General features: G+C 37.6%; 1 protein-coding gene across 1 annotated transcript in view; it reads right to left on the bottom strand.

The window, feature by feature from the left end:
• Calcr (calcitonin receptor) overlaps positions 1 to 7,565 on the bottom strand; it is a 128,685-nt gene extending 121,120 nt beyond the window's left edge. The window contains exons 1-2 of the mRNA XM_020152931.2: positions 7,502 to 7,565; positions 7,111 to 7,312 (exon numbers count right to left, since the gene is read on the bottom strand). The gene's annotated coding sequence lies outside the window, so the exon portion shown is untranslated. The remainder of the gene's footprint in view (positions 1 to 7,110; positions 7,313 to 7,501) is intronic.
• Between the last annotated feature and the right edge of the window lie 19,528 nt (positions 7,566 to 27,093).

The raw sequence follows: 27,093 nt of genomic DNA, 5'->3' as shown, positions 1-27,093 counted from the left end.
TGCCCTTCTGTACCCATGGGGCATTGGTTCCAGTACCAAAATCTGTGGATGCTCAAGTGTTTTGCACAAAATGGCATAGTGTTTGCATGTAACCTCCGCACATCCTTCATATCCTTTAAGTCATCTCTAAACCTCACATAATTCCTAAAATAATATAAATGCTATACAAATAGTTATTTTACTGCATTGTTTAGGGAAAATGACAAAAAAAATTCTGTGCATATTCCACACAGACGTAACTTACAAAAACATTTTCAATCTGCAGTTAGTAGACTACATGGATGTGGAACCCACAACTATGGAAGGTTGATGATGCACTTTGTAAGTAAGAAAGGTAAAAGGGACAACAGGAAAAGTTCTGTAGGCTTGCACTGAATGTAGTGTTCTGAATACGCAAGCTTTGTTTTAAATGCTTAATAAAGAAACAGGGTTGGCTCCTTAGGTTGACTCCAGCTTAAGTTTGAAATAGAAGAATGGGAATAATAAAGTTAAAAATATGAATGGATTTTTGATTTGGAGGAAGTACCACAGAGAGAAATATCTGAAAGCTCTGAAGCAATAGCTAATTGACATCTTAAAAGAAAAATTTAAGCTTCAATGTAACAAAAAAAATCACTTCAGGGAAAAAAAGCACCATCACAATTATTAAATGTAGGTAAGATTTAACTCACTGCTGTTAGAGAACAGAAAGTTTCCTGGGTGTGATGGGAAGACCGGATAAATGGATAACTGTCCTTCGAAATCTAGTAGGGAAAAAAAAATTAACAGATATCCGCAATGCTAAAGGGAAATAAAATTCTAGCAGACAATTATAAAATGGTGCAATTTTTAATCTCCAAATTGGCATTTTTGGCCTGAAAATTTTATCTCTGCAATTTCTGAGGATATAAACATGCTGGAAAATGTTTTGTTTATGCTGAAATATTGAGATTTCTTGATTATTATTCTTGAGGACTGGGGCATACAAAACCCATACTTTTTTTTTAGCCCAATATACTGTAATAATAAAGCAATTATGTTAGTTTATTTCAGTGAATGAGAAACAAAGGGAAGAATACACAACAGTAAATATATATATAGGTTATATATACGTATCTATCTATCTATAGGTGCCACACATGGGACTGCTGGAAATGCTAAGAAAACTGATATCAGAATTAATAATACACCTTGTCTGAGGGGTCATTGGTCGTCCAGAAAAGGCTAAAAGAGGGAAGTAGTATTTAAGCTAAACTTTAAGAGATTGTACAATTTCAAAAATGGGAGATAAAGTAAGTGGTACATCTCAACCTGATTGAGGTTCTTGTGCACAATCAGTGTCTCCCTCTCCTCACTTGCCATTTATTTCTCCATGTACACCCAACCACTGCTGAATTAAGCCTGCTGTGATCCCTCTTTCTCGTCCCACTTGATGTACTGGTTACTCTCTGCAGAGGTGATTGTCTTCCCTCTCTGGCTACCATAAAACTACTTACTCTTGTATTTCTTCCTTTCATCCAGTCAGTCTTTCATGTATGTCTTTTTTGCAGGATTTTTTTCTAGTTACCTTTAAAAAATTGGTGCGCTCCAGGGTTCTGTCTTAGATGTTTTACTTTTCTTTTTAATTTTCTCTTTGATTTTTTTCCTTTTTTCTCTTCCTTCTCCACAGTGATATACTCCGTTCCTATACTGTTATCTGCTGTAGAGATACACTTATGGTAGCTAAATCTGTATCTCTAGTATTGAAATATCTCTTGAGGTTCAATTTTTTATCTGCTTATATTAAACACTACTACATATATAAGCCAAATGCATCATTTCCCCCCAAAATTCAACTCTTTATTTTCTCTTTCCAAAATATTCCTTGTCGGAACTTAGTGAATGCCATCAAAGATCTCCAGTTATCTTGGAAAGAAACCTGGAATCCATTATATAATCAGCCATTTCCATCATTCATCTCACCTCCAATCTCTATATTCACTGAATCCCACAAATACTCCCTTAAAAAATCTGCTTCTTATATTTCCTTTTCTATTCCCAAAACCAGGGCCCTAGTGCTTTCTCCCTCTGTTACCGCAATAAGGCTTTGGGCTTCCCATTAGTTTGTATCTATCCCCCTTTCAATTTAATACTTCCATTTTTTTCATCAGAGTGATATACCAGAATGACAAATCTGATTATTGCTGTCACCTACATTAGACCCTTTTAAGGACCTCTACAGTCCTTAGGCTAAAATACAATCCCTTTTGCGCAGCAGGCAGGTGAGTCTCTTGGTGCATGATCTGTGTTCTGCAAACCCGGAAAGGCAACCAAAATTACTGCACTTTCCCAAATGACCGCATTGTCTAAGCCTCCAGGCCTTCTTACAGCCTAGTGTCCTGCTTGCAACACACTTCATGTCTTCCCCTTCTAATTCAAGCAATTAAAGCTTGTCATTTCAATGCTGAATCATGACCCCTTTGTGATCGACTCTCCAGCAAGCATTCCTAAACATGGGTTGGTGCCGTTCTTTCTCGCTTCCACAGCACCTGTGGCATCTCTCCATCACAATATGTATCACTTGGTTGTATAATTACTGGTTTGTCTGTCTCTCACAGTCCCCACGAAGCCAGAAACTGTAATTTGTCATAACATTTTCTGACTAGTAAGAATTTGAGTTTTAAAATCAGGATGGAAATTTGTTGGCCGCATTACATAGGCATTATTAATATATTTGGAAGGACAGACGTAGGTAAGATTTGAAATGCTGAACTCTGAATCACCAGACAAATAAAGGGCAGGGTTTTGGGACTATGGCTGTGGGGAGAAATGAAAAACAAAATAAAAAAGCTCAGCAACTGAATCATTGATATAAAGGGATTCACACAAATGCACATGTGTGTGCACATGTGTGCAAACTCAGGCACCAATTTTGAGACAATAAAATGTAAATGGAGGTTTACAGGCAAAGGCACAGCATTGCAAGTAAAGGATGGACTCCCAATCTGGAGTCAATGTTGCTAGCATTGCTCTAGCTCCACAACTAGAACTAGGGAGCTGCTGAGATTTTCTTAATAGTCATGGATAGGAAAGATAAGATAGGATTCTCTCATGAAACATCTTAAACATCAGGTTGCAATGGGGGATCTAAGGCCCTGAGCAGCCACTGAATAACTGAGAATATATAATGAAAATGCTGCAGCTTGGAAAACAAGTCTGACCATGCTGTGTAACACTGAAGTCAGCACGTAGGGACTGAGTGAGGCTGACTCTTAGGAGAATATTTAATGGTAGGAAAGACTTAAACTACAGTAAGACTGTGAAGATGAAAAATTCAGCATCAATGGGAAAAATCAGAAGTAGCTTGAGATTTGGTAAGAGGGAAGACAGGCATATGTTGGCAAACAGAAATTTTAGCATAATGAAATGGTTAAATATTGATTACAGAAACTGAAAATATTGCACGGAACCAGGTATTGCGTTTCTTTGAGAATTAACTCCTTCAGCTCAGAGTATCTGTGTTATTTTTGTACAAAGGGTACTAATTCATATGTCATTTTTAACAAAGAGAGACTTTTATTGGAAAAAGAGTCTGATACCTCAGATATCCACAGGTGCCCTGCAGGTATCGGGCAGTTGTGCAGAGCCACAGCCAGTGGAGGAAGTATGGCCAGCTCCAGTGAGGTCTGTCTGCTGAGCTGGCCCTGTATCAGATCCTTTTACCTGTATTCCTGGTTCACTCTTCCTTCTCAAAAAACTAATTTTTCTTTAAAAACAAAACCATAAGCATTCTGGGCAGACAGCATTGTTTTTGGAAAACCAATTCAAGACAACTGCACTTAGTAATATTGAGGAGTTACATTTTCTACTATAATCTACGATTTACTTTAAAATAAAAATTTTAAGACCTGGAACCTGTTTTCTAATCTGATAAATGGAAGCCAGAAACATATCATAATATGACTTTCTGTGTTTTGATAGAATTGAAAACAAGTTAACTATTGTTGTGACATAAAATATTATCACTTGGATTTATAGCACTCATTATACGGATCTCTGAAGATCATTTTAACATTGAAAAACACATGGTTTTCATATAAAAGAATGCTTTTAATTATAATTAAAATGGAAGAAAATCCCATAGCTGAGTGGGATAATGGTTCTACTTATGTACTGTCATTTTCTACTGCGCACAAAATCCTTGCGGACAGGGATATGACCTCTTTATCTATACATTTTCAGGCTTGCTGCAATGCTTGACATATGATAAAGGAACCAAATCTTTTCTGAATAAATGACACTTAAAAAAACATAACACTTACATAGAACCTACTATGCACCAGGCATCTATCAAAATGCTTTACAAATATTAACCCATTTAATCCTATTAAAGGGAAATCCTCATGTTACTAAGGAAATTTAAGCAGGCAAGGTTAAATTACTTGCCCAAATTACACAGCTGGAGGGTGATGGAGCCGGGAGTCAAACCAAAGCAGAGTCATGCCAGAATTTTCCACTTCCACTAGACTGCTTTTAAATAAATGCTGCCTTTAAATTTCAAACAATACAAACATTTGTAAATGTATATTTTTATTATAACATTGGATGCAGAATAAGAAGGCTTGGGTTCAAATACATCTTTAATTTATTTGGTTTGTGGCTTTGAGCAAGTTCAATAACATAATCGGACCTTGATTTCCTCATATACAAAGTCAAAATAATAGCTAATACCTCATAAGTCTATTCTGAGTTTTTTTTTTAAACAACTGATTTTTGTGAAAACACTAGAAAATAGTTGGCACCCAAAATGTTATTTGGTATTCCAACGAGAAGACTATTTTCCTCCTTCTCACCTTTCTAAAAGGTGCATATGTGCACATTGCACATATGTACATCATAGCATAAGGAGATCAAATTCTATGTGTCATAAAGCATTATTTTTAAAAATCTCTTAAAGCTGGATGGCCAGGCAAGTTTCAAACTCAATAGCTGGATAAAATGTTTTTCTTGGAAGATGTTATGATTAACATTCAACATCAAATAATAAAATGAATTTATTTAAATTAGGAAATCAAGTTTTATTTGCATATATATATACACATATATATATGAAGAAAAATTAGACTGGCAATAAAACAAACAGCATTTATTTTCATCAACACCCTCCAACATTAATGAAATCCAAGGAGTAGAACGGCAATACAATAAATGGCATTTGTGTTCACCAAGACCCCCCCCAATGTTAACAGCCTTTATCAAATTTCATGGAAACCATCTCAATTGGTGTTTCTCAGTTCTTACAACAAATAGATCTACCTAAAGAAATACATCAAAATGCAAACCTCTTCCCCAGATATTCTGATTTCATTAGTTTGGGGTAGGGTCGGGCATCCTTTTTTTTTTTTAATTTGCAGTGCAAGTTGAGAACAACCATTTAGGTTCTCATTGAAAACATCACGGGCCCCCTGTTCCCATTTAATTGTTACTTTATTAAAAGCCAACAGAAGATGATCTTTTCATTCATGTTACCATTGAGAAAGACTGAGAGATTTATCAAGGACACAGTTGCCACAGCACAACTACATTAATATTTAGCTTCCATTCTGTAATTGATTAAAGCAAAGCCTATTTTTACCCATTTACCATTTTTCATTATCTGGGTCCCAAAAATGCAAGAAAATGGGAGACAAATCATATTTTCAGCAGCTAATTTTTCAACTATAAGAATTATGAAATGATGCAATGCCAACATCATTTATGTGCTCTTGTGAGTTATAAATGAAGATGTCATGTTTACTTGTCTTCGGTTTGTTGGCATGGTCAATAACCTTAGGACATTTTACAATATGACTGAATATTATTCTTGTGGCTTCTGTTCCCGAAATTAACTATAGGCTAGAAGTATTGGTGAACCAAAACAAATTCTGGCTGATAGATGGCTAGGGCTTTTAAAATACTAAATAGAAATGAGTATCTACTGAGATCTTGACTTAAGTTATAAAGGTTTTCAATCGTAGTCCTGTCATAATACTAGTATACCTAGCAATTTCAGCTTTTAAAGCTGAGTTTTTAACACACAGTAGGCTAACATACTATTACAAATTATACTTTTATAACTTCCATAGCACTAAAGACATTCCTATTTTGTTTTTAATGATAAGCCGATCTGCCTAAGTGTCTAAAATATTTGTTGTCTATAACCATTTAATACACACTCAGACTTAGACAGTCAGCTATTTAAAGATTAGTTTCAGGAACTACATGGTCAAACTTTAGTTTATTTTGAACATTTCACTTTCAGTTACCCAATAATTTCAACAAACAGTCACAGAATATTCACCGTCTCCCGAAGATCATGCCGTCTCTTATATTACCACATAATTTCAGGTTAAAGCTTTCAGATAGAACTTTTCTTGGGTAATTTTGTTAAATAAAGCTGGCATGATAGATCACAAATCTAATTGGATTGCTGATTTTTGACTTTGGATTTCCTTGGACCTCAGGGGAAAAAATGAATGTTTTGGGAAGTGGAATTAATTTTTTGGGAGCTTTTCTTGATGTCTTTCGCCCAGGCTTGGAAAGAGCATCATGAAAAAGAGTCCTCTTTTGGAAACTATGCACACAACATATTTTTCCTAATAGGTGTGAAGAATGGCTGCTATGCATAAATGATTGTTGGAAAATAATTCTCTGTAAAACATGACTAAACAAGCACCGCCATTCACTACTGTACTCATTTCCAATATCCAGAACAACATGACACATCTTAGAGATGCCAATGCTATCTATTTGTTACTTAATAAACACCTTTTGGGAAAAAAATCCACAACTTTAAGCCCCATAATTACTACACTCAGTAAACTAGAGATTACAACTTTTGAGGAAAAAATTGGTATTAACAACATTGTAAAAGTCACAAACCAGTTCTTCAATGAAAAACTAAGTTGTAACACCTTCCAGGACACCTGTTTTTCTTTAATCAGAGGTAAAGTGAAGCGACTGAGACCAATAGATCCTATATGAGAATCTCTAACATGCAATCAAATTGCTGTATTTGAAGTCCAAAAGCAAAGTCCTTCTGGCACCTCGATTCTTAGCCATCCCTGGGACCCCCAAAGCTGTAAGTCCTGCTCATCCCCAGACCCTCCTTACCAGGAATTCTCTCACTGGGTGGCTGGACACAACTCAGTAGAAGCGAAGGGCGTTCGCAGGTGGTGGCTGCAGAGACTCAAGCTTCAGCGCCCATCTCCCGGACGGGAGATGCAAGCTTCAGGGTGAGGTGCGGATGCACCTCTCCAACCCAGGAAGGTCGGCGAGCCGCGCAGCCCACCCAGAGTCTGGGGGGCTGGCTTTCCTAGTTTGACAGGAGAGCAAACTGCGTTAGTCTTGAGCACTCCCTGTCCTGTCCCCCTCCTGATTTTCTGACACTTTAATTCTGCCTTAGGTGATGGTTTAAACCCAACCCCAGGTTGGATGATAGCCTAAAGGGCAAGCGCCCTTTCCCCAGGCTTCCTTCTACTTCCCCAAAGTCGGGAAGGCTCACCTTCGCCGCGCCTGCCCTCTCTCGCCCCGCTATGAAGCTGGGCGCAAACTTCTCCCGACTTAAGTCTTAATCCTCGCCCACGCTCCCGCCCCACCCCCGCTCGTCTCCCCACCCGCTGCTCAGGAGGTGCGGCGGAATTGATGAGCGCCGGACCCTCCCTCCAGCGCCAGCCCCCTCCAGTCCCGGGAGAGGGAGGGGCGAGCAGGAGAGCTCGGTGCGCCTCCGCGCCAGCCCCCTCGCCCCAGCGCGCAAGAGGGGCTGCGCTCGCGCCGGCTGCCTCGCTCCAGTCCAGACTAGGGCTCACCGTAGGCGTCCCGGAGACCCAAGAGCGGCGTAAACAGGGGAAGCAAGCAAGGGACCCGAGTTAGATCTTGAGTAAGGAGGGAGGGGAGGGGGCGCGACAGACTGGCCTAGGAGATTCTAAACCCGTCCCCGGAGACAGCTTTCTGGGAGTCCTGTCCCCTTTCCGGAGGGTGCAAATTCCGGAAGGAGGTGAGTTTCCCAAATAATTCTACCCCAGAGATAGTGTCACCCTGGCCCCGATAGTGTTCACTTAGGTGACGGCACCAGGGAGCCTGTGGAGAGAGGGTCTGTACTGGGGTAAGGTAGCGAAAATGGGGTAGGGGCATGAGAAAGCTGCTAGCTAAGAACTGAGGCGGGGAGTGGGGGGGGTGTGAGCGGAAAAAGGAGCTAGAAGGCAAGAACTAAGAAAAAAGATGGTGAGGGTCCGGTAAGCCCGGGGAGGGCTTCTGGAATTGGACAACTGCAGTTTAGGGGTGCAGGTTGGATTTGGAGGAACAGTGCCCTCCACATTAAGGGATGCTGGTGGGCACTAGGGTCTTAGGGTGAAAGCGTTGAGGACAGCGAGGGAAGGAAGAAAAGGGTCTGAGGTCCCTGACTGCAACTCCTCTGTACCCGGGAAGCTCTAGATGCCCGCAGGAGTCCGGGACAATCTGAATCCAGGCAGGGCGCAGCCAGGGCTGGCAGGCGCGCCCTGGGAGACAGGCAAGTTGGTTCCAAGGACGGGCCGCCCTCCACCTCCTTTAGCCCACAGCTGGATGCACCAAGGCAGCAGTGGACACTTTTTTCCTAACTCTACTCAACGGGTGTTAGGCTAGGGAAACAGCATCCCGTGTGTCCCGGGACCTCACGGTAGCTGGCAGCACACCCTCGGAGGTTACTAACACTGTCTCCTTGGCAAAAGCAATCAAAACAATTTAATAGGATGGGAAGAAAGCCAGAGGGCAACAGAGTATACCTCCAGCAGTCTGAGGTTAAGCACAGGGGCAGCTCCAGGCGACTGAGATGCAGGTGTCCTGTGACTGGGGGCTGCAACCCTCACTCACCTGTCCTTGGCTCTCTTCCCCCGAAAAGATCAGTGACCCCAGGCAAAAGTGTGTGCCCTCCTTCCCCAACCTAGAGGGACTACAGGGACCTCTTAATTTGTGTGGTTGGGGGACTTTCATGGTCCCAATGTAAGAATCCAGGGAGAGGTCAGTTCTCCACCAGACATTCCCTAGGTTTGTCTTTCCAGGCTCACTCCTCCATATGTCCCCCCACCCTTTCCTGCCACCTTCAGTCTGGTGACCCAGAGGGCTGTATGTGACTCATCATACATTCAAACCCTAAGGCACCGCCCCACTGCAGGGGAAGATTCTGTAGTCCCTTCATTTCCAGGATCTAAGTGGGAATGATGTTAGCAGTAAAAATGTGACAAGAAAGGGAGGCTGGGCATTTGGAGAACAGAGGCTTGCAAAGAAACACACACACACACACACACACACACACACACACACACACACAGAGTAGCATTAACAAAACCTACACATGAAACCCTCTATTTATACAATTAATATACCTCTAAATTTAGGGTTTAGATACTAATCTTTTCTCTATGCTTTAACATCTGTCCTGGGTTCAACAGCTCTGTCCCCTTCTCCCCACCCGCAGTTGCAGCTAATCAATTAATACCCGCATGCCCTCCTTTAAAAATTGTCTTTTGGAACATTAATTATCTTTTTTGGGTGAAAACAGCAGATAATTATTAAAGTTGTTTAAATGTCTCCTATGTCAAGTGCTGGGGGCCAAACACTGAGAATTCCCCTCTGCTGTTGCCCAAATCACTGAAATAACAACGAATTGGGGGATTAAAGCCAAGTAGAAAGTGTCTTGGCCCTCAGTGAGTGACAGAACAGCACAGGGAGGTTTTTCTGTGGACATTAGTCTGAGGGCGTTCTACCTCACTCGTAACGATCACCGATATTCTGAGAGCAGTATGGGCTTGGTACTATAAAGCCATGGAGATGACCATAACCCAGACAAAACAAAGTCTAAAAATTGGCGAGAAAAATGGCATGGGTGTATTATAAATCCATGGACTGTGTGTGGTCTGAGCATCTGCAGCCTAGACTAATTAAAGTGCTAATTGTGTTAAAATAATCTTGGAAGAACAAGATTTCTCTGTAGGCAAAAGGTTTCAGGAAAGGTGACAGCAGAAGTAGGATCAGGGCTGAGATTCTGGGCTCTCAAGAGGATTTAACCGATTTTGCCTGCAACAGAAATTTATTGAATAACAAAGTGATTGCACACCTGTTGGAGGCACTTAGAATTATGGAACTATAACCCCGCTGCTGCCTTAACGCTGTTTTCTATGTATTTTCTATGTGGGCGAGGTAGGTCCTTGCAGGAGAGACGTTGATATGGGGCTAGTCTGGTAAGAGGAACTGGCATTGTTTTTGGAAATGTTATGAGATCGTTACTGGGTCCTGAAATCAAGTTACTGGGCACAAGCAACATTTTAAAATGAAGTGGAGGAGTATAGAAAGTAGTAGAGTTCATTGTATTTGACAAGCACAGGCATGGTTTCTTGAAACTTGTGTCTTATTTCTATGTATGTATGTGTGTACTGAGTTGCAAAGTACAATATACTTCTTTCTATGGGTCGTAATAAAAAATATACTAATATGCTTGATTAGAATAATCCACTCTTCAAAGAGAATACCTTATATTTCCAAATAAGCCTTCAAAGGGAATCAGGTAATCAAAGAGGCATTCAGAAAACGAGTACCTTAAAGTTGGTAATCATACGTTTCTGGTATTTTCACTGATTACTGTCCTTATAAAACTTTGCTGCCTTCCTTCTGTACTTCTTTAAAAATTTTGCTCTACAGGCAGCTACTCATTTAAGGAGGATTTGCTTGTGGATCTGATCTTTCATGTTTGGAGGCAAAAGAACTGCCTCTCATTGCTGGGAAAATCAAGTCTTGCCACTCACTGTGGAAGGTCATGTGATTTCACAGCTCTCTTTCTTCAGAGCAAGGTTTACTCATCTGAAAAAACAGGGTTTGGGCCATATCACTTTAATATCATTTATAGCTTTAAAATCTAGTGGGATTTTCATAAAAAAATCACTGACATATTTTAGTTGCAGCAAGTGGAAGGAAAATTGCCCTTTATTGCAGACCAAGTCTACTAAAACTTGTTCTTGTTAACTATGGTAATGGAGGAGAAGGTCACACTATAGGGACAGAAAAAGTCATTTAGTTTGAGTTGGAAAAATCTAACAAGTTTACCAGATTGAATGGATCAGAGTTTGTTCTCTTTTTAAAAAGAAATTTAGAGGAAAATAATTCTGGATTCTCTCAGGAGCCAAATTCCTAGCTTTAGTAATTTCCAATCAGCCAAGCTTTCCTTACATTGAAATACATTTCAATCCCTCATGCTTATGCCTTGGTAACTTAATGCATATTTAATACTACCTGTGTCGTAGTAGCACTGGACTGGTCACCCCTGGAGGACTCAAAGAATATAATATGCCGCCCCTCCCCTCAAGAAACCACAATCTATATGAGAACATTTGTCCCCTCCTTTTGCAGTCTCCTTCCAAATAGACAGTAGCTGGCGATTCTCCTTCATGTATTACTCTTCACAGATTTCTAGACATCACCATGACAGGGAGAATACTAATTCACCTCAGTGAAAGGTAAATGTTTTCCTTTTGAAACAACTTTGAACTTTGACCTGATAGATCATGCTGTTTTAAAGACAGTCTCCTGCTTTTATTATCAGTCTCCTTTTTCAAAAATCAAAGCTAGTACATTTGTAAACAATTCTCTCTTCATCTCTCATAGGGTACAATGCAGTTGTATTTCTCTAGAGTAATGTGTCTCCTGGCAGAGAAAAAAACAAATTCCACTTGATTTAGCAAGTGTCTTTTCAAACTGTACTTACATAAACTTCACTTGGGTTAACTTTTAACTTAATGAATAAATAACTCAGAGAAGGAGGGGATGATGGGGATATACACCACTGAGTAGCAATGGAAACTAATTATTCCATCTCTGATGAAGTTGGGAAATATTCAGATAGTTTCTGTCCTGTAAAGAAATTCTAAAGAGAAACCCAAGAGAAAATCTGCATAAATAAATACATACCTTTATTCATCATTATTTGTTCAATCAATAAGGAATAATTGAGCAAAAAAACCCTTGCAGTCTAATACGAAGGGGGAGATGATACTAAACAACAAAAAAAATTGTTAATTTCAGATACTGGCAATGCTATGAAATCATTGACAGAGGACTGAGAGGTAGGCATGGGGTAATGCTGGCTGTCCTGGGATGGTCAGGGAAGACACTCCTTAGAGTAAAAGGAAGGAACCCCTCCAAGCTTCCCAGGAAAGTTCTCAGGGGGTACACTTATCCTCCTTTAAAATCTCAGTTGGTCAGGAATCTACTATTTGTGATTGTGCCTGTGTGAGCATGTGCATCTTTATAAAAGGCTTTCTGTAATTTAGTTGTATTTAGTCTGTTTAGGAATTTGGAGATAGGAAGGTTGGAATAAGTAACCATAATTTTCTGTGCTTCTAGGACTGGTTCATATTAAGTTATACTAGGAGAGAACAGCTTCAGAGAGCATTAACCTTTCAGCTTAAATTGTCTTAGTATATGTTGGTGGGGTGCTAAAATGCAAAGGAATATACAACTTCAGCCAGAGCTAAAGCAAAACTTGTCTTTAATATATATAATTCTTAGTTGCCCATTTTCTGATGAAAAATTGATAAAAGAACTGCCTTATTGAACACCTACTCTGTACTATGTATTTTATTAAGCATTTAAATGGATTATCATATTATAACCCTAGGAGGTAGTCACAATTATCATTCCCATTGTACAGATGCAGAGACAAATGCTTAATGGTTTAAATGTTTTGACAAATTGGCCAAGATTCTAACATGGGCAATCTAACACATATGGTTATGTACTGAATAGCAGCATTTGTGTCGAGGATGATGGTCCCATCAGATCATATCATCTAGTGAGGTTGTAGCCATCCTAGTTTGTGTAAATACACTGTATTATGCCCACACAACAAAATCAACTCAAGACACATTCCTCAGAATCTATCCCTGATATTAAGTGATGCATGACTGTATACTAATATATATTCAACTGGTCCTTGTTCAGTAATTACTCAGCACAGATATAAGCCTACTTAGAGATAAAAAATAGTGAGGCATAAAATTACATTCACAGGCAAATACACACACATGCACGCACACCCAAGATCCAAAATCTTTTTTTAAAATGTCATTATGTTTCAATCAATCACAGACTGAATCCCTAGCCATCTGAATAACAGAGGGCTTTTGCCTTTCCAGCAGAGTAGGCTAGTGGAGGAGGCAAACCATTTAAACAATTAGTAATAATAATTCAAACATGTGCAGCAGAAGGATGTCCCAGTGCCCTGGTTGCTCAGAAAAGAAGGGATTAATTCTGCTTGGGAAGAGATTTGTTTTTACTGGTTATCTCTCTGAAATCTAATACTCTGGCTCACAGACTCTGGTGTGAGTGGGTGGATGGGTGTAAGAAACACAGAGCTGTGCATTCCCCAGAAATAGAATTTTCTATTTTTACTATAAAATAAGACATGATATTTTAAATTACATTTTAAATATATATGAATGAAATTGTTTAACAGTAGAATATTTGTCCATACAACTTTTCTTTGGATATTGTGTTTTAACATTTATAACAGATGTTTTCCAGTCTGTAGTTTAGTAGAAATGTTATTTCGGTGATAATATACATGACTGGGCATTTTAAGGGAAAGAAGTATAAAACATTGAGAAAAGATATTTGTAAAGTAAAATGAAAACAGGGAAACAATTAAGCCAATTGCTAAAATGGAGACATAGAATATATGAATATGTTTTCATAGTATCCAGAATCTGCTATGAATCTCAGCACCAATTCTGGATGTTAAATGGAGCAAGGAGAGAATAAAGACACAAGGGTATCAGGCATGCAGAGTTAGACTGGCTGCTTTTCTTCTTATAGGCTTCCTTAATGTTCTGAAATCCTGTGATCCTAAATGACAGAATAGGCCCATGGTAGGCACTTATAAATACTTCACAAAATGATTTTAATTACATACGTTATTCAGAGAGGAAGGAGACAAAGGTGTGCATATCTTTCAAAGGTAGAAACTGAAAAGAGAAAAAAGTTTTTCAGCATAAATAAAAGAACATGACAAGGGACAAGGGGAGGATTGAAAGACAGGAAGGGACTAGGAGAGAACAGGTCTTTCATGCCTGGGGTGATTCTTAAACTACCCTGGACACCCAGGTTATCATTCTTACAAACTGATTGCAGAGTATATTGAATACAGATGACTGTATATATTGGGGAGAAGGGCGTGAAATCACGTCTTCAGAACCAAACAGTCTCTGCCACTTCAGCCTCAGATTTTACCAGCTTTCCCTTCTTCACTTCAAAGGGGGGCAGTATTTTCCCACGTCCTTTTCATTCCTGTTGTATTTAAAGAATTTTTCTATCAGTTATTGTTTTCTTTAAATATCTCTCCAAATTTTACCTTGATGTTTAACCCTTTTTTGATACTCTTTTTCTATGTACTTGAAATCTCTCCTATTTGATGCAGCCTGTCTTCTTCCTTCTAAACAATGTCTGTTTTCATTTTCACTACTCAGTGAAGAGCCAGCTAGATTCTCAGCTTCTTGAAAGCAGCTCTGTTCTAAAAAATTATTTAAATGGAAGTGTTTTATGGGTCCGAGTTGACATCGTCATAAAAACAGCCAAACAAAAATCAACCACTATTATATGCGGAAAGACAGACTTGGGTAAGTGATTTAGGGTTGTGCTTCTCAAATTTTAATGTGCCACAAATCACCTGAGGCTATTGATAAAATGCAGGTTCTGATTTATCAGTTTATGGGTGGGGCATGAGATTCTGTGTTTCTAATAATCTCACATGCTGACATTGATGGCTTATGAATCATATTTTAAGTAAAAAGGCTTTTGATCATTCCCCTCAAATATGCACATATGTTGTAAACTTCATTCTTCTAAAATTTTGAAGTGTGCTTTAGTCTATAAAATCCATTACTGTGTGACCATGGAAAATGAGATTAATTCTGGTTTTCTTGATCTCAAAAATATCTTAGCAACTATCTAGAGTGGAAATACTGAGGGAAATTACTCTTGGAAAGGGGTGCCATTGAGGAGAACATGACCCTCCTGTTGGGGAAAGCTGGGAAAGGTTTATCTTGGAGATTTTATGAACATGATTTATTTTTCCTGGGAGAATATTTGGTTTTAAAGAAATCAGTCATTCTGAGAGGCAGAGGGTGGTGTTGGTCATGGAGATGGATGATATCTAGGTGATGATCATGATAGTGATGGTGGTGAAAGTGTTGATGGTCGTAGTGTGAAATTTGATGTTGGTTGTCAGTAGTGATAGTCGTAGTAGTGGTAATGGTGTTGGGGGCTATGATCTGTTGATCGTAAGGTGATGGTGGTTCTGGAGACGAGGATAGAGGTGGTAAGTATGGTAGTAGTGGTACTGGTGGTAGTATTAGGTTTAAATAAGTAATAGAGTAGCAAAGATTAGTTGCCAATCCTCAAACCACTTACCATCTCTTTGTACTTTGATAAATTGCTTAATGTCTCTGAACTTTGGTTTTCTCACCTAAAAACTGTGACAAAAATAATATTTAGCTATGGGTATTCTGTAGAGATAAACATGAAATGAAATATGTAAAGCCCTTAAAATATAGAACACATATCCCATATCAAATAAATATTGTTGATTGTTTTTTGGTGAAATTACTTAACTCCATCTCATTCTTAACTTCTAAGTGCCTAAGTAAGTTGAATTCAGACTTTAAAAAAATTATTTAATTTATATTTTCTTTCTGCATCTTTTCTTTTCTGGAAATATCCTTATTTGCTCAGAATGACAAGTCATAGATTTGACATTAACCTTTGGATAATGAATGAGGGCCGTTCAATCATCTTCTGTTTAAAATTTTCTTTATATAATTTCAGTCTTTTAGAAATTGACACTTTTAGAATCTAATAATGTATATTTCTATCCATAAATTTCAGTAATCTAACAACTGAGTGGTCAGGCAGTGTCCTTTTAAGTGAATGTGTATTATTTTGTATGCATTTTTATATTTTGGTCTATGATCCCTGTCACCCCGATTCCACAGTGCCATTTTCCTCCTGACCAACTACTGGGTAAATTCTGAGGAAATTCAGACAAATATAATATTGACTATAGTCATACAAAATAATATTGGCCATACAAAATCTCCTCCTTGAAAAGTCCCAATGACTGTAAAAAATCCAAACTTCATTGTCCAGGCATTAAAGATCCTTCCAACTACTTTTATAGATAGTTATTGTCCAGTTCCCACCTGATCCTGGGTTATGATTTTGCCCAGTCTAGGCCATTAACCAGTTGGCAGTAAAAAGCTTCTATTTATTAGGTACTCACCAGGTGCCAGATACTGTGTTGGGCACTTTACATTCATTGTTTTTTGATCTGTATATCAACCCTGCAAGGACCATGTTGTTATCCTGCTTTGCAGGTAGTAGTTAAGAAACTGTCACCATCACAAAATGAATAAGGATTTTAACTCATACATTGAGTCGTGCTGTTTCCCCAAAGCTCTCTTCCTTGCTTCCTCTGTGCCTTTGTTCATCCTGAGCTGACATTGTGGAAGGTACTCCTTCCTTCATTGTTTTATACAAAATTCTAAGAACTGCTCAAAGTTTCACTCAAATGGTACCGACTGTCTGGGTTTGACTCCTTAGTCATATGACTTTAGGAACCTTACCTTCTCTCTCTGTACCTCAGTGCTTCAGCTGCACAGTGAGAGTGATTGTATTTGTAACATAGGATTGATATAAGGATTAAATATGTGCATCTTTTATACTACATGCTGTACACCTGTGAGTGCTCACACATGCTTGAGCACATACACATAATTTTTGCCTCATCCAAAGTTTGGAAGAAGTTAGATCAATTTTTGCACAAAGTACTGTATCAGAGTTTGTTATAAAAGTAGAAGTTATTTTAGACATTTGGAAAAATTCTCCTCATTGAAAAAATGATGACTCTGAAGATCAGAGTTTTGTAATCTTGTCTTGGGTCACATAGTTAATGGGATAGCCAGCTCTGGCATTCAGGGTTTTTATTGGTTTTACCAGAATATCTCTTTACATCTTTACACAAGAATACTTTGCCCTGTAACATTTTTCTTAATTTGTTTCTGAACCTCATTGTGGCTTGTTCTTCCTTCATGAGAATATTTTACTGTAACTATTTTTGTATAAGTCTTACCACTCATCTTGATTGTAACATCCATACATTTGGAGTGATGTTTCATTATAGCTCTTTAGGCATGTCTTATCACTTGAACTCAACTATGTCATCCAAAGGAGATGAACCAATTAGGGGTATTACTTACACACACACACACACACACACACACACACACACACATATATGTAATGCATATATATGTATCTATACATATAAAACACACACACACACATATATGGTAATGTCACAATGAAACTCCCTATATAACCATTATAAACAAACAAAAATATCTTTTGGGGTGAAGGAGGGCAAATGTGGTGGAAGTACTATATATTCATTCATGTATGAAAATGGGACAATGAGACCTGTTGAAACTGTTCTAAGAAGAGGGAGGGGATAAAGGAGAAAGATGGAGAGCCTTAGTCTAAGATATATTGTAAGCACTTTTGTAAGTGTCACAATGTACCCTTGGTACAACTATAATATGCTAATAAATAAGAGAGAAAAAAATTAAAAAACAAAGATGCAGAGTGGCTTTCTCATTCACCTTTGTTTCCCACACAACATTGATGCTCGCAAAATGGTCATATAGCATTTCGCGAATTGGTTGAATCTCTGCTGTTGTAGTGATTTGATGTAATTATTCATCTGGTCAATTGAAGTCTAGTGTTTGCATCAGTTTTCAGCCTTCTTAGCAGCTCTGAGAGCCAGATACAATTTCACAGAGGAGGAAACTGAGTCATTGAGATTGGAGGTGACTAGAAAGTTAATTGCAAAGGTATTTCTAAAACCAACAAAAATGAATTAGACCATTGGCTCACTTGATTGTTGAGGCAGCTGTGCCTTTTTGTTTTCCTTTAATGCAGATAAGTGAGAATTGTTGTCCTATTACTTGTTCTTATTTCTATGCCATGTCGATGTTTCTAAATTTTTCATTCTCAAAGGTGTTTTCTTTGTTTAATCAAGAGTCTCAGGAACTTGAAATATATTTTTTTCTATTTTTAAAGGTGATAAGTAAAATACTTAGAAAATAAATACCTACAGATACTAGAAAATAAGAATCACCAGTCAGAGATAAGCAGCATTAACATTCCAGCTCTTTTCTCCCCAGTAGCTTTTCCATGTTAGAAATATTAATTATATCTGCTTATCTTCTCTTTTCTTAAATTACATTTAAAATGTGATTGTAATTCCCTTTACAACTCTTCCAGTCGTCACACAGTTTCTGATGAATAAAAGTGCATTATATGAAAGCAAATGTGAAATGAACCTCCAAACCCAGTCTTGTATGTAAGGGTTTATGTGATAAAAAGTTCAAAGAGGCATGAAATACGTGGCTCCTGTGCACTAGGTAACTTTTTTCAGATTTTGCCAACTCTTGAGTCTTTTCTTCCAGCTGCAATCATAGCAGTACAAATAAAAACTCACCACCAGTCAGGGACACCTGTGCAGAGATACCATTTGGCAGTACAGCTAAAGAGAATCTGTTCTGTGGTAACAGGCACCAGCATTTAGAACAAAATACACTGAAATCTTAAGCATTTGCAGGAATCTGCTTGTAGGTATTAGTATTAATCAGAATTAGGGAAAAATGTGAACTAAAATGTTTGCATAGCATTTTAGGCCTTTATTTGAACAGTTGGAGACAGGAGACTGATACTTCTTTACATTTTGTATAAACTTCTTAATTTATGTAAATAATGGTTAATTTTCTAGAAGAGTCCACTATGACAAAAAGTGAGAATTCAAACTCTGGATGAGAAGGTAGGAAATTATGTAAGACCAGAATATTGATATTACCTGGGCCTGAGGTTTTTGCTTTGTTGCCCACTGAATGAGACCTGAAAGGTATATCAATATGAATTAAGTATGGCTGCAAGTAACAGAAACACTCAAATAATCATGGATTAATAGGATTAAAGTTTATTTCTCTCTTCAAAAAGTATATTCAAAGAATAATATTGATAATAGGTTCTGTATATACCAAATCTCCCAACCCTAGGCCCTTTCTAGATCACTGCTCCTTCATTCCAGGGGTGAGGCCCATGTCCTTATGAATTAAAAGATAGTTCTAGTGATTAAAGACACAATTAAAGCTGCAGGGTGTAGGAATCAAAAAGAGGGTAAGGTGTGTTAGCATTTTTAAAAGAAAACTTCCCATAAGCTACACCTTGGTTCTTGTACTTACAACTTGCTAAGTAGAATTTAGTCATATGACCACATCTGCCTGCAAAGGAAAGTCTGGGAAAATTCATCCTTATTTGAGTCCCTATGTTTAAATTATGTCATTATAAGAGAAGGGGACAATAGTTTCTGGAAACCATTTTGATCTCTTCCAGAGAAGTTACCATAAGAGCAGTAAATGTTATTTATAGCTTGTTTTATATGTGCCTGTGTTTCAGGTAACTGTTTAGTGAAATTAAACTGTTTAGTGCAATCTAAACTGCCTGGTACAGGAGCCAGCAGACTACAGCCTGTGGGCCAAATCCAGCCTGCATCAGTTTTTGTAAATAAGGCTGTATGGGGTCATGCCCATGCTTATTCATCTGTGTATTGTCTGTATTGTCTGTGTATTGTAGTGTTTCACATTACAAATGCAGAATTGGGCAGTTACAACAGAGAACTCAAATATTTGCTATCTCACTTTGTAGAGAAAAAGTTTGCCAACTCTTTCTCTAGACCCTACAATGTAGTTTTTAAACAATTTAAAATTAACCCAATCTTTTTGTAATTGTAAAATCCCTAGTTAAAAGAAGTTCTTTATATTTTTTATTACATTTTGATGCATCCATAATAAGATATCCTAGTATTGTGGTATTACTACTTAGATGAGACTGAGGAAGATGAGACTCACAATCTGGCAGTACTGTTTTATTTTTTAAAATCCAAAGTAAAATGTGAGAAAATATTATCACCTGTCAAATCTAGGTGATGAGTATATGGGAGTCAGATAGTTTCTGTATTTCTTGGGTAGGTTTAAATTACATAATTTTAAAAGTGTAGAAAAAGAAAAAATAATGGCTTCCCTTAAAAACCAATAAATTTTAATTAAGATCTGAGGACGTCTGGTGGAGGCTCCTTTTGGAACGATGCTCTGAACAGGTTGACTCCTATTGGAGTGTTGGAGTGTGATATTTTTGTGATTGAAACTCCAGAATCATATCAGCAGTTCCAGAGGCTCTGCACATCTGTAAAATGTGACGGTCTCTGCTTATGAACTCTAAAAATAGCGCCTGCATCCAAAACCAGAGAGGAAGACAAATGTCTCCTATAACTGGTACATTTCTGAAATGACAATGTCTGAAGTAATAAGGACTCTGCATTATCATTGTTTGTTGTTGTTGGCATAAATTTAAAGCCATTTATCATAGTAGGGTAAATTATTTAAGAAAACAAAAGGCATGTGATAGTCTTTTAATATTTAATTTTTTTCAAAAAGGATGCTAATAATCTATAAGTGTGTGGCTAAAAAGGAAAAATAACAACTCTCTAAGTTAGTTAAGGTTTGCCACTTTAATGACAATATATCAAGTCATCAAGACTCATTGTTTCTTTGGGAGCACCTTCCTATATCAGAGGGGTAATGTTGCTACATGATTAAGTAAGGAGACAAATTTGAAAGCCTCTGTTGCTATAAAAAATATATCTAACCAGCCTTTAACAATATACATATGTTTAACCACAACATATCTGCCAAAATTGGATCTCTTTACCAAGTGCAAGTTTAATTAACTGGAAAAAAGTTGAATTTTAAGAAATAACTAGGTGATAATTAAGCTCTATAGTATACTTAAAATGTGCTGTGTAAATGAAATAGTAGTTCTAGTCTCTTTCAGGGTTAATTCCCTACCCATTTCAAGTCATTAACTCTTGAGAATAAAGTAGCAAATAATTTTTTCCAAGGAAAAAGAAAACTGTATGAAACAAAATCAATCTTTATTTGAGTAACATGGGAGTATACTTTATATAAATTCTGAAAAATCCAGCACCTACTATGTACAAGGCTGGGTATTCTATATCAAAGATATAAAAACAGATAAAATGCAGTCTCTCAAATAACACGCAGATTCATAGTGGTAGAATAAGAAGTAAAAGCTAAAGTGCCACAAAAGAGATAAAATTCTTAATAGATGAGTGTATCAAATACTTTAAGGACAAAAAGGAGAGAGAGGACAATTCATTCTGACAGGGCAGGACCCAGGAGGTGCCACAGAGGTACACATACAGAAAATGTGAACAGGCAGGTAGCAGAATTAAAGAGGGGATTTTATGCAGAGCACCTGGCATCCCATAAAGCCCCATGTCTATATCGTGGTTTAAGGAATGTGAATTGGTTCATATAACCAGAGTGCAAGGTCATGGAAATAAATGACAGTAGGTGAAAATACAAAGATGGTTAGGGACAAATTATTATTGAAAGCTTTAAAGGAGGGGGAGCTCAGATCTGGGCTTTAGAAAATAAATCATCAACAGCTGAAAGGAAAAGAGATGGGGAAGATGAAAACTAATTAAAAGAATGTCCAATGGTCAGAAAAGAAGGGAGTAGTAGTGACTAATTTAGACGATTGGCAAAGATAATGGAAAGGAGGAGATTCATTTTTATTTATCTTGCAGGATCTTGAAGAAGTAAATTTATCTGGAGAAAGAGAGAGAGAGAAAGAGAGAGAGAGAGAGAGAGAGAGAGAGAGAGAGAGAGAGAGAGAGATGAGGAGTCTAGGTAATGGTGAAGGCATTACTGGGGTATAGTGCATGTAAGTGGTGAGTTGGCAGTGGGGCAGGGAGACACTTCTGTTTCAGGTTTAATGTTTGTCATGTTTCATATTTAACTGATGTCTATCTAACATCCATTTAAGAATAATGGTATTCTGAACCAGAACAGGGCAGAAGTGAAGCATGGAGATGGACATTTGGGATTCATTTTTAAATAAGTGATGATTGAGGTTGTGGGGTTAGATAAATTACTCAATAATAAAGACTAAAACAAGATAAAATAAGTGTAAATGACATTTTCTGATTACTGAGACACTTTGAATGGATTTGTTCCTTTTTGAAGCCAATAAAGTTGCTACTTAGTGTTCCCTTCTCCATTCTCTGACATAAATTGAACGTCTCTACATTTTATCACTATTTTTTTCTTTTTTTCTAATTAACAAGAAGATTTCCAAATTGTACATGTGTCCAACTCAATAGTGTGCCATGGCTATTGGGCTGGAGTTACCCAAGCAGGTGAAGAATAATCCCTTGTACAAACTGTTATTTCTTTTATTATTAATTTAATATGGCAGATTGTCATAAGATTTTTTATGAATCATGTTACTTTTAGAAATAGAACATTTTCCTTAATATAGTTTATAGGAAAGTGTATATACTTCAGTGAAAATGGGAGATTAAAATGAATTTCTACATTTCTGTTGCACTTGGACATTTCCATTTTTGTCATAGAACATCAGTTATGTATAGAAATGAAAAATGGCCTGACCACTTTGTTGTTATCTTAGTTGCTTATGCTCTGTGTATGGAATCCTGGAAAAGTTGGAGAAATTCATTGTGATTTTCATCTATTATCACTCAATTCTGTTTTATTCTTCCCAGCTCAGCTCTCAAATCATTATTATATCTGATACTCACGGACCAAATTTAGGCATGGGCAAGCTTTGGCATTGTGACAGCTTTAGTACTAGTCTGGAACCTGGTTTCCCTTTAATGTGCCATTCTACCATCCTCAGGATCCTCAGAGGCAGCCCGCTTTTTCTCAGCAGTCTCACATGTCTCATCTTACTGACTGGAGCTATGCCTTTTCACAAGAAAATTTACAAAATGTGGTCTTTTAGCTAGTATGGTTCACCTAAATTAAATTGGGTTCTGTTACTAACATGAATTGAGAGAATAGATTTGGGGGAAGAGAATTACCAATCCTGCCATGATAGGTACATTATCATACTGTTATTTTAATTTCAAATAATTTAAAAACTTACTAAGTTATTTTCCAAGCTAATCAAGGGTATTGTAATACCCTTTCTCCAACTTCATACTTCCAGATTTAAACTTAGATTTATAAATTTAATTTACAAAATTTATAAATTTTAAACATGAATTTATAAAATTTATGAAATAAAATAGATCCTAGTTTTCCAATGGCAGACATTCAATATAGCAAAATCTAAAAGATCATTTAATTCAGCAAAAAAGCATCCATTAAATGTAATGTTATAAGAAACCACTAACTCTTTAGGAAGTTACTATTCTGATAGTCAAAAAACTAATTCTTTTGTCCAACTGAATTGTACACTTGTGAAACTTTGTTCTGATTCCACTGTCTTTATGAATTTTTTCTGATTGCATGTCACACCTGCTCTCACATAGACCCATCCCTGTGTCCCATCTCAGCTGGCTTTTAGGACAAGATCTGCTTTCATTCTCTGGATTTTTGTCATCTGTTTCTGATCTGCTTCCATCAGCTTTCAGTTTCTTCAATTCTAATGCTCTCAGTCTTCACCCTGTATTCATCTGAATACATTTTTAGGATTTGTGATATCCTGGAAAATCACAATTCCAAAATCTCAAACTCAGAAAATGTATAAAGTTCAGAATTAGGCAGTTCTAGGCCCAAACTTCAGCTTTATCATTCACTCTTGTGACTGTGGATCGGTTAATTTCTCTTATCCTAGGTTTCTTTATCTGGAAAATTTATCAGCATTTCAAACATTTGCTTTTGCTGGGTTGCTGAGAGAATTAACTAAGATACCACAAGGAAGTCTAGATGTCCAATACCTCCATCCCAGCTAACACTGATTTTCTCTGGAGCAGAGGTTCAATGTCTTGTGTAATGATCCTCCAAGAGACTTGCTTAACAGAGTAGGCTCTCATAAATGGAGAACAGAAACTGCTGTATTCACACCTCACTTTACCCTTGCGTCATAGGGGCACATCTGGGAGACTGGATGGAGACATGACGCTGGAATCAAGGGATTATGTCTCAAATCTCGGAACCCACTTCTGCCCAAGGGCCTCAGAGAGGGCAACTCTGTTCTGCTGTATTTTCACAATTTAGTGTGTAGGAGAGCTGAGGGTGGGTTCTTAAGTTTTTTTCCCTCCAGAAAGGTGTTAGGTTTCTTATGCTTATTGTCCATCTTCTCATTGATGAATTTTACATAACACAGATGTCCGAAAAAAGATTCTGATTGTTTTACAAAAAGTTACTTTATACTTTTTTCATACAAACTTTCCTTGCCTACTTACTATCCAGATTTGCATAGCAAAGGTTTATTCTAATGGCTTCTCCTGGAACCAAGTTCTTATCAAGATGTTAGTACTGTTTCTGTGGTTAGATGTATTCTAAAAGTAGCATGGTATTATGCCTTCGTTGATGCACAAATGCATTGATACTATAATTTTCATAGTATCTTGTAGTGCATTAGAATTGGAAAGGATTATATATTATAATCATTTAGTTTTTAGTTTAATTACAAATAAGTTACTTAACAATGTTTTTACAAACTATTTGATCTTCAGGAAGAGCATGCATTTTAAAAATGAACACTTACTTGAACAGGCTTTAATGTGCTGGCTATCCTAAGGCTAACAAATGATGGGTTTCTGACGATGTATCCAGAATGCTAAAAGACTACCCTAACATTATCTTACATATTCAGATTCTGCTGGATATGTTCTGAGGGTTATCTAGTGGACCTGCCAGGGGCTGTTTTCATGAAGAACTATGGAGCCAGGAGAGGAGAAAACAAGGACTCTTTCTGGGGCTAAGAGCCAGCCCTGCTCAACTCTCCCTAGTAATCACAAGGCCTGGGGGAAGAAATGTCTTCGTGACATTTAATTCATGACCCAAGGAGAGCACACTTTTGTGTGAAGTAATATTCAGATTGTCTAGCTGAACTCCCTCAGGCTCAATGGGAGTTCTAAATGAAGGGGAAAGATTACACAGAGTCAAACAGCAGATGTCGCTGATATTCTTGTGGAAAGCTGAGGGCTCAGAGCAGTGCTCTCTTTGTGGAATCAGCACCAGGACAATTGAAGTGAATAGGACAAACATCTGTTCAGTAAGGCAGGTGGGAGAAGAGATTATCACAATGGCTTCACTGGGCAGCAGTGATGGGTGCAGCCTGTAGATTTTCTATAGGATTCGGGGAACTGTTTGTCAGAAACAATGACCACATTCATCTGGGACTGATTAATCTGTGCTTTGAATGGAGAAAAGGTGGCACTTTTGGGTTACAAAAAGAATATCTCCTACATGCCTAGATTTGAGACAGAGAAGATTGAAAGTTCCTGTGATACTGGAGAGAAGAGAGAGAAATTGAGAGAGAGAGAGACCATATCATATTACCAGACTGATAGCTGGGAAAAGAGAAGTAAATAAATATTCTCCATTTCTGTCTTTTGAAATCATCAGAGTTTACATATGTTTGAGTCAAATGTCATAATCCTTTAGCCGAATTTGACAGTGTTTTTTAATAGTGCTGCAGTATTTTCAGGGCTTTTTCTGGTTAGGGATGCTATAGCGAAGTGGATTCGCCTTCTGACTCTATGATCCAGGGCCAACACATTTAAATTTTTTAAGCCTCAGTTTTCTTATCTGTAAGCAGGGATGATAATAACATTGCCTTCATAAGGAGTTCTAATGAAAACTAAATGAGATAACAATATAGTGAGTTTGGCATATATCAGTCACTCATTGTGGGTTATTAATATGTAATGTTCACTTCTTTAGATTGACTACAGTTTTGATTTTTAAAGTCGCTTTCACACCAAACAGAAGACTCTGTTAAGCTGTCATGACATTGATAACGCTGGGGATGGGATTCCTTTTCCAAGTGGTTAAATTATTTCTCAGCTTATCAGCTGTGATCCAATTCCACAGTTCCTACTCAGGCAAACCTGCCTTCTCAAACAATAGGAGCTGGGCACAGAAACTACAAAACCAGGACAATGGATGTTAAATTGCTATTTCCAATGTGACTTACTTTGAACCTGACACTATGGAATTTACCTGCTATTACAGTGTCCTATTGTTGCTTAGAATAATTCTGCATTTCCTTATAATTTACAAAGCATTAGCTTGACTGACAATCTGACAGTCAGTTTAGGTTATTGATGTCTTATTCATTTCGTAATGTCATTTGCCAATCAAAGCAAGCAAACAATTCATATATTTTATATAATGTGTATTAAAAACAACAAAAACCAGTGGACACTAAAGAACCGTCTTATATCTGAACAGTGCTTTGGCTCAGTCACCTACTTTTCTTAAAGCTTCAAAGTCATGTGTGTGTGTGCTTATGTGTGTATGTGTGTATATTCAGACCTCCATATCTGCAGTTTCTCTATCAGTGAATTCAACCAATTTACACTGAATGTGTACAGATTATTTTTGTCAGTATTCCCTAAACAGTATAGCATACCAGCTATTTATATAGCATTTATATTTTGTTAGGTATTATAAGTAATCCAGAGAGGACTTAAAGTATGCAGTAGGGTGCACATGGATGATATGCAAATATGATATCATATTTATTCAAGGGACTTGAACATCTTGTCATTTTGGTATCTGCAGAAGGTTCTGGAATTGATTTCCTGCCAGCACAAAGGGACAAATATGTTCATACACATCCCTACAAATATATGTATGTATTTACTCAGACTCACAAAGAAGCAAAAGCACAAAGGTGGCAAAAGTGGCATTTCATTCTTGTATTGGGAACTCAATGTAAAGCTCTATTAGGTAGGTTGCCCATAGAAAAGCTCTTTTTCTCTATATGGTAGGCTACTTCTCCTCAAGACTCCTAGTGAATCTGGAATCTCACCACTGATGGCAACACAAGAAGAGAGAGAGAGGGGAAGGAGTGTGATGGAGAAGAGGAAAGGGGAGGAGGAGAAGAAGAAGAAAATGAAGGAAGAAGAAAGGGGAAAAGAGGAGAAGGATGATGACTTGCCTCTATGACTTGGAA

The sequence above is a fragment of the Castor canadensis genome, chromosome 2, assembly GCF_047511655.1.
Source record: "Castor canadensis chromosome 2, mCasCan1.hap1v2, whole genome shotgun sequence".
NCBI lineage: Eukaryota > Metazoa > Chordata > Mammalia > Rodentia > Castoridae > Castor > Castor canadensis.
This window is presented reverse-complemented; position numbering and strand designations above follow the sequence as displayed.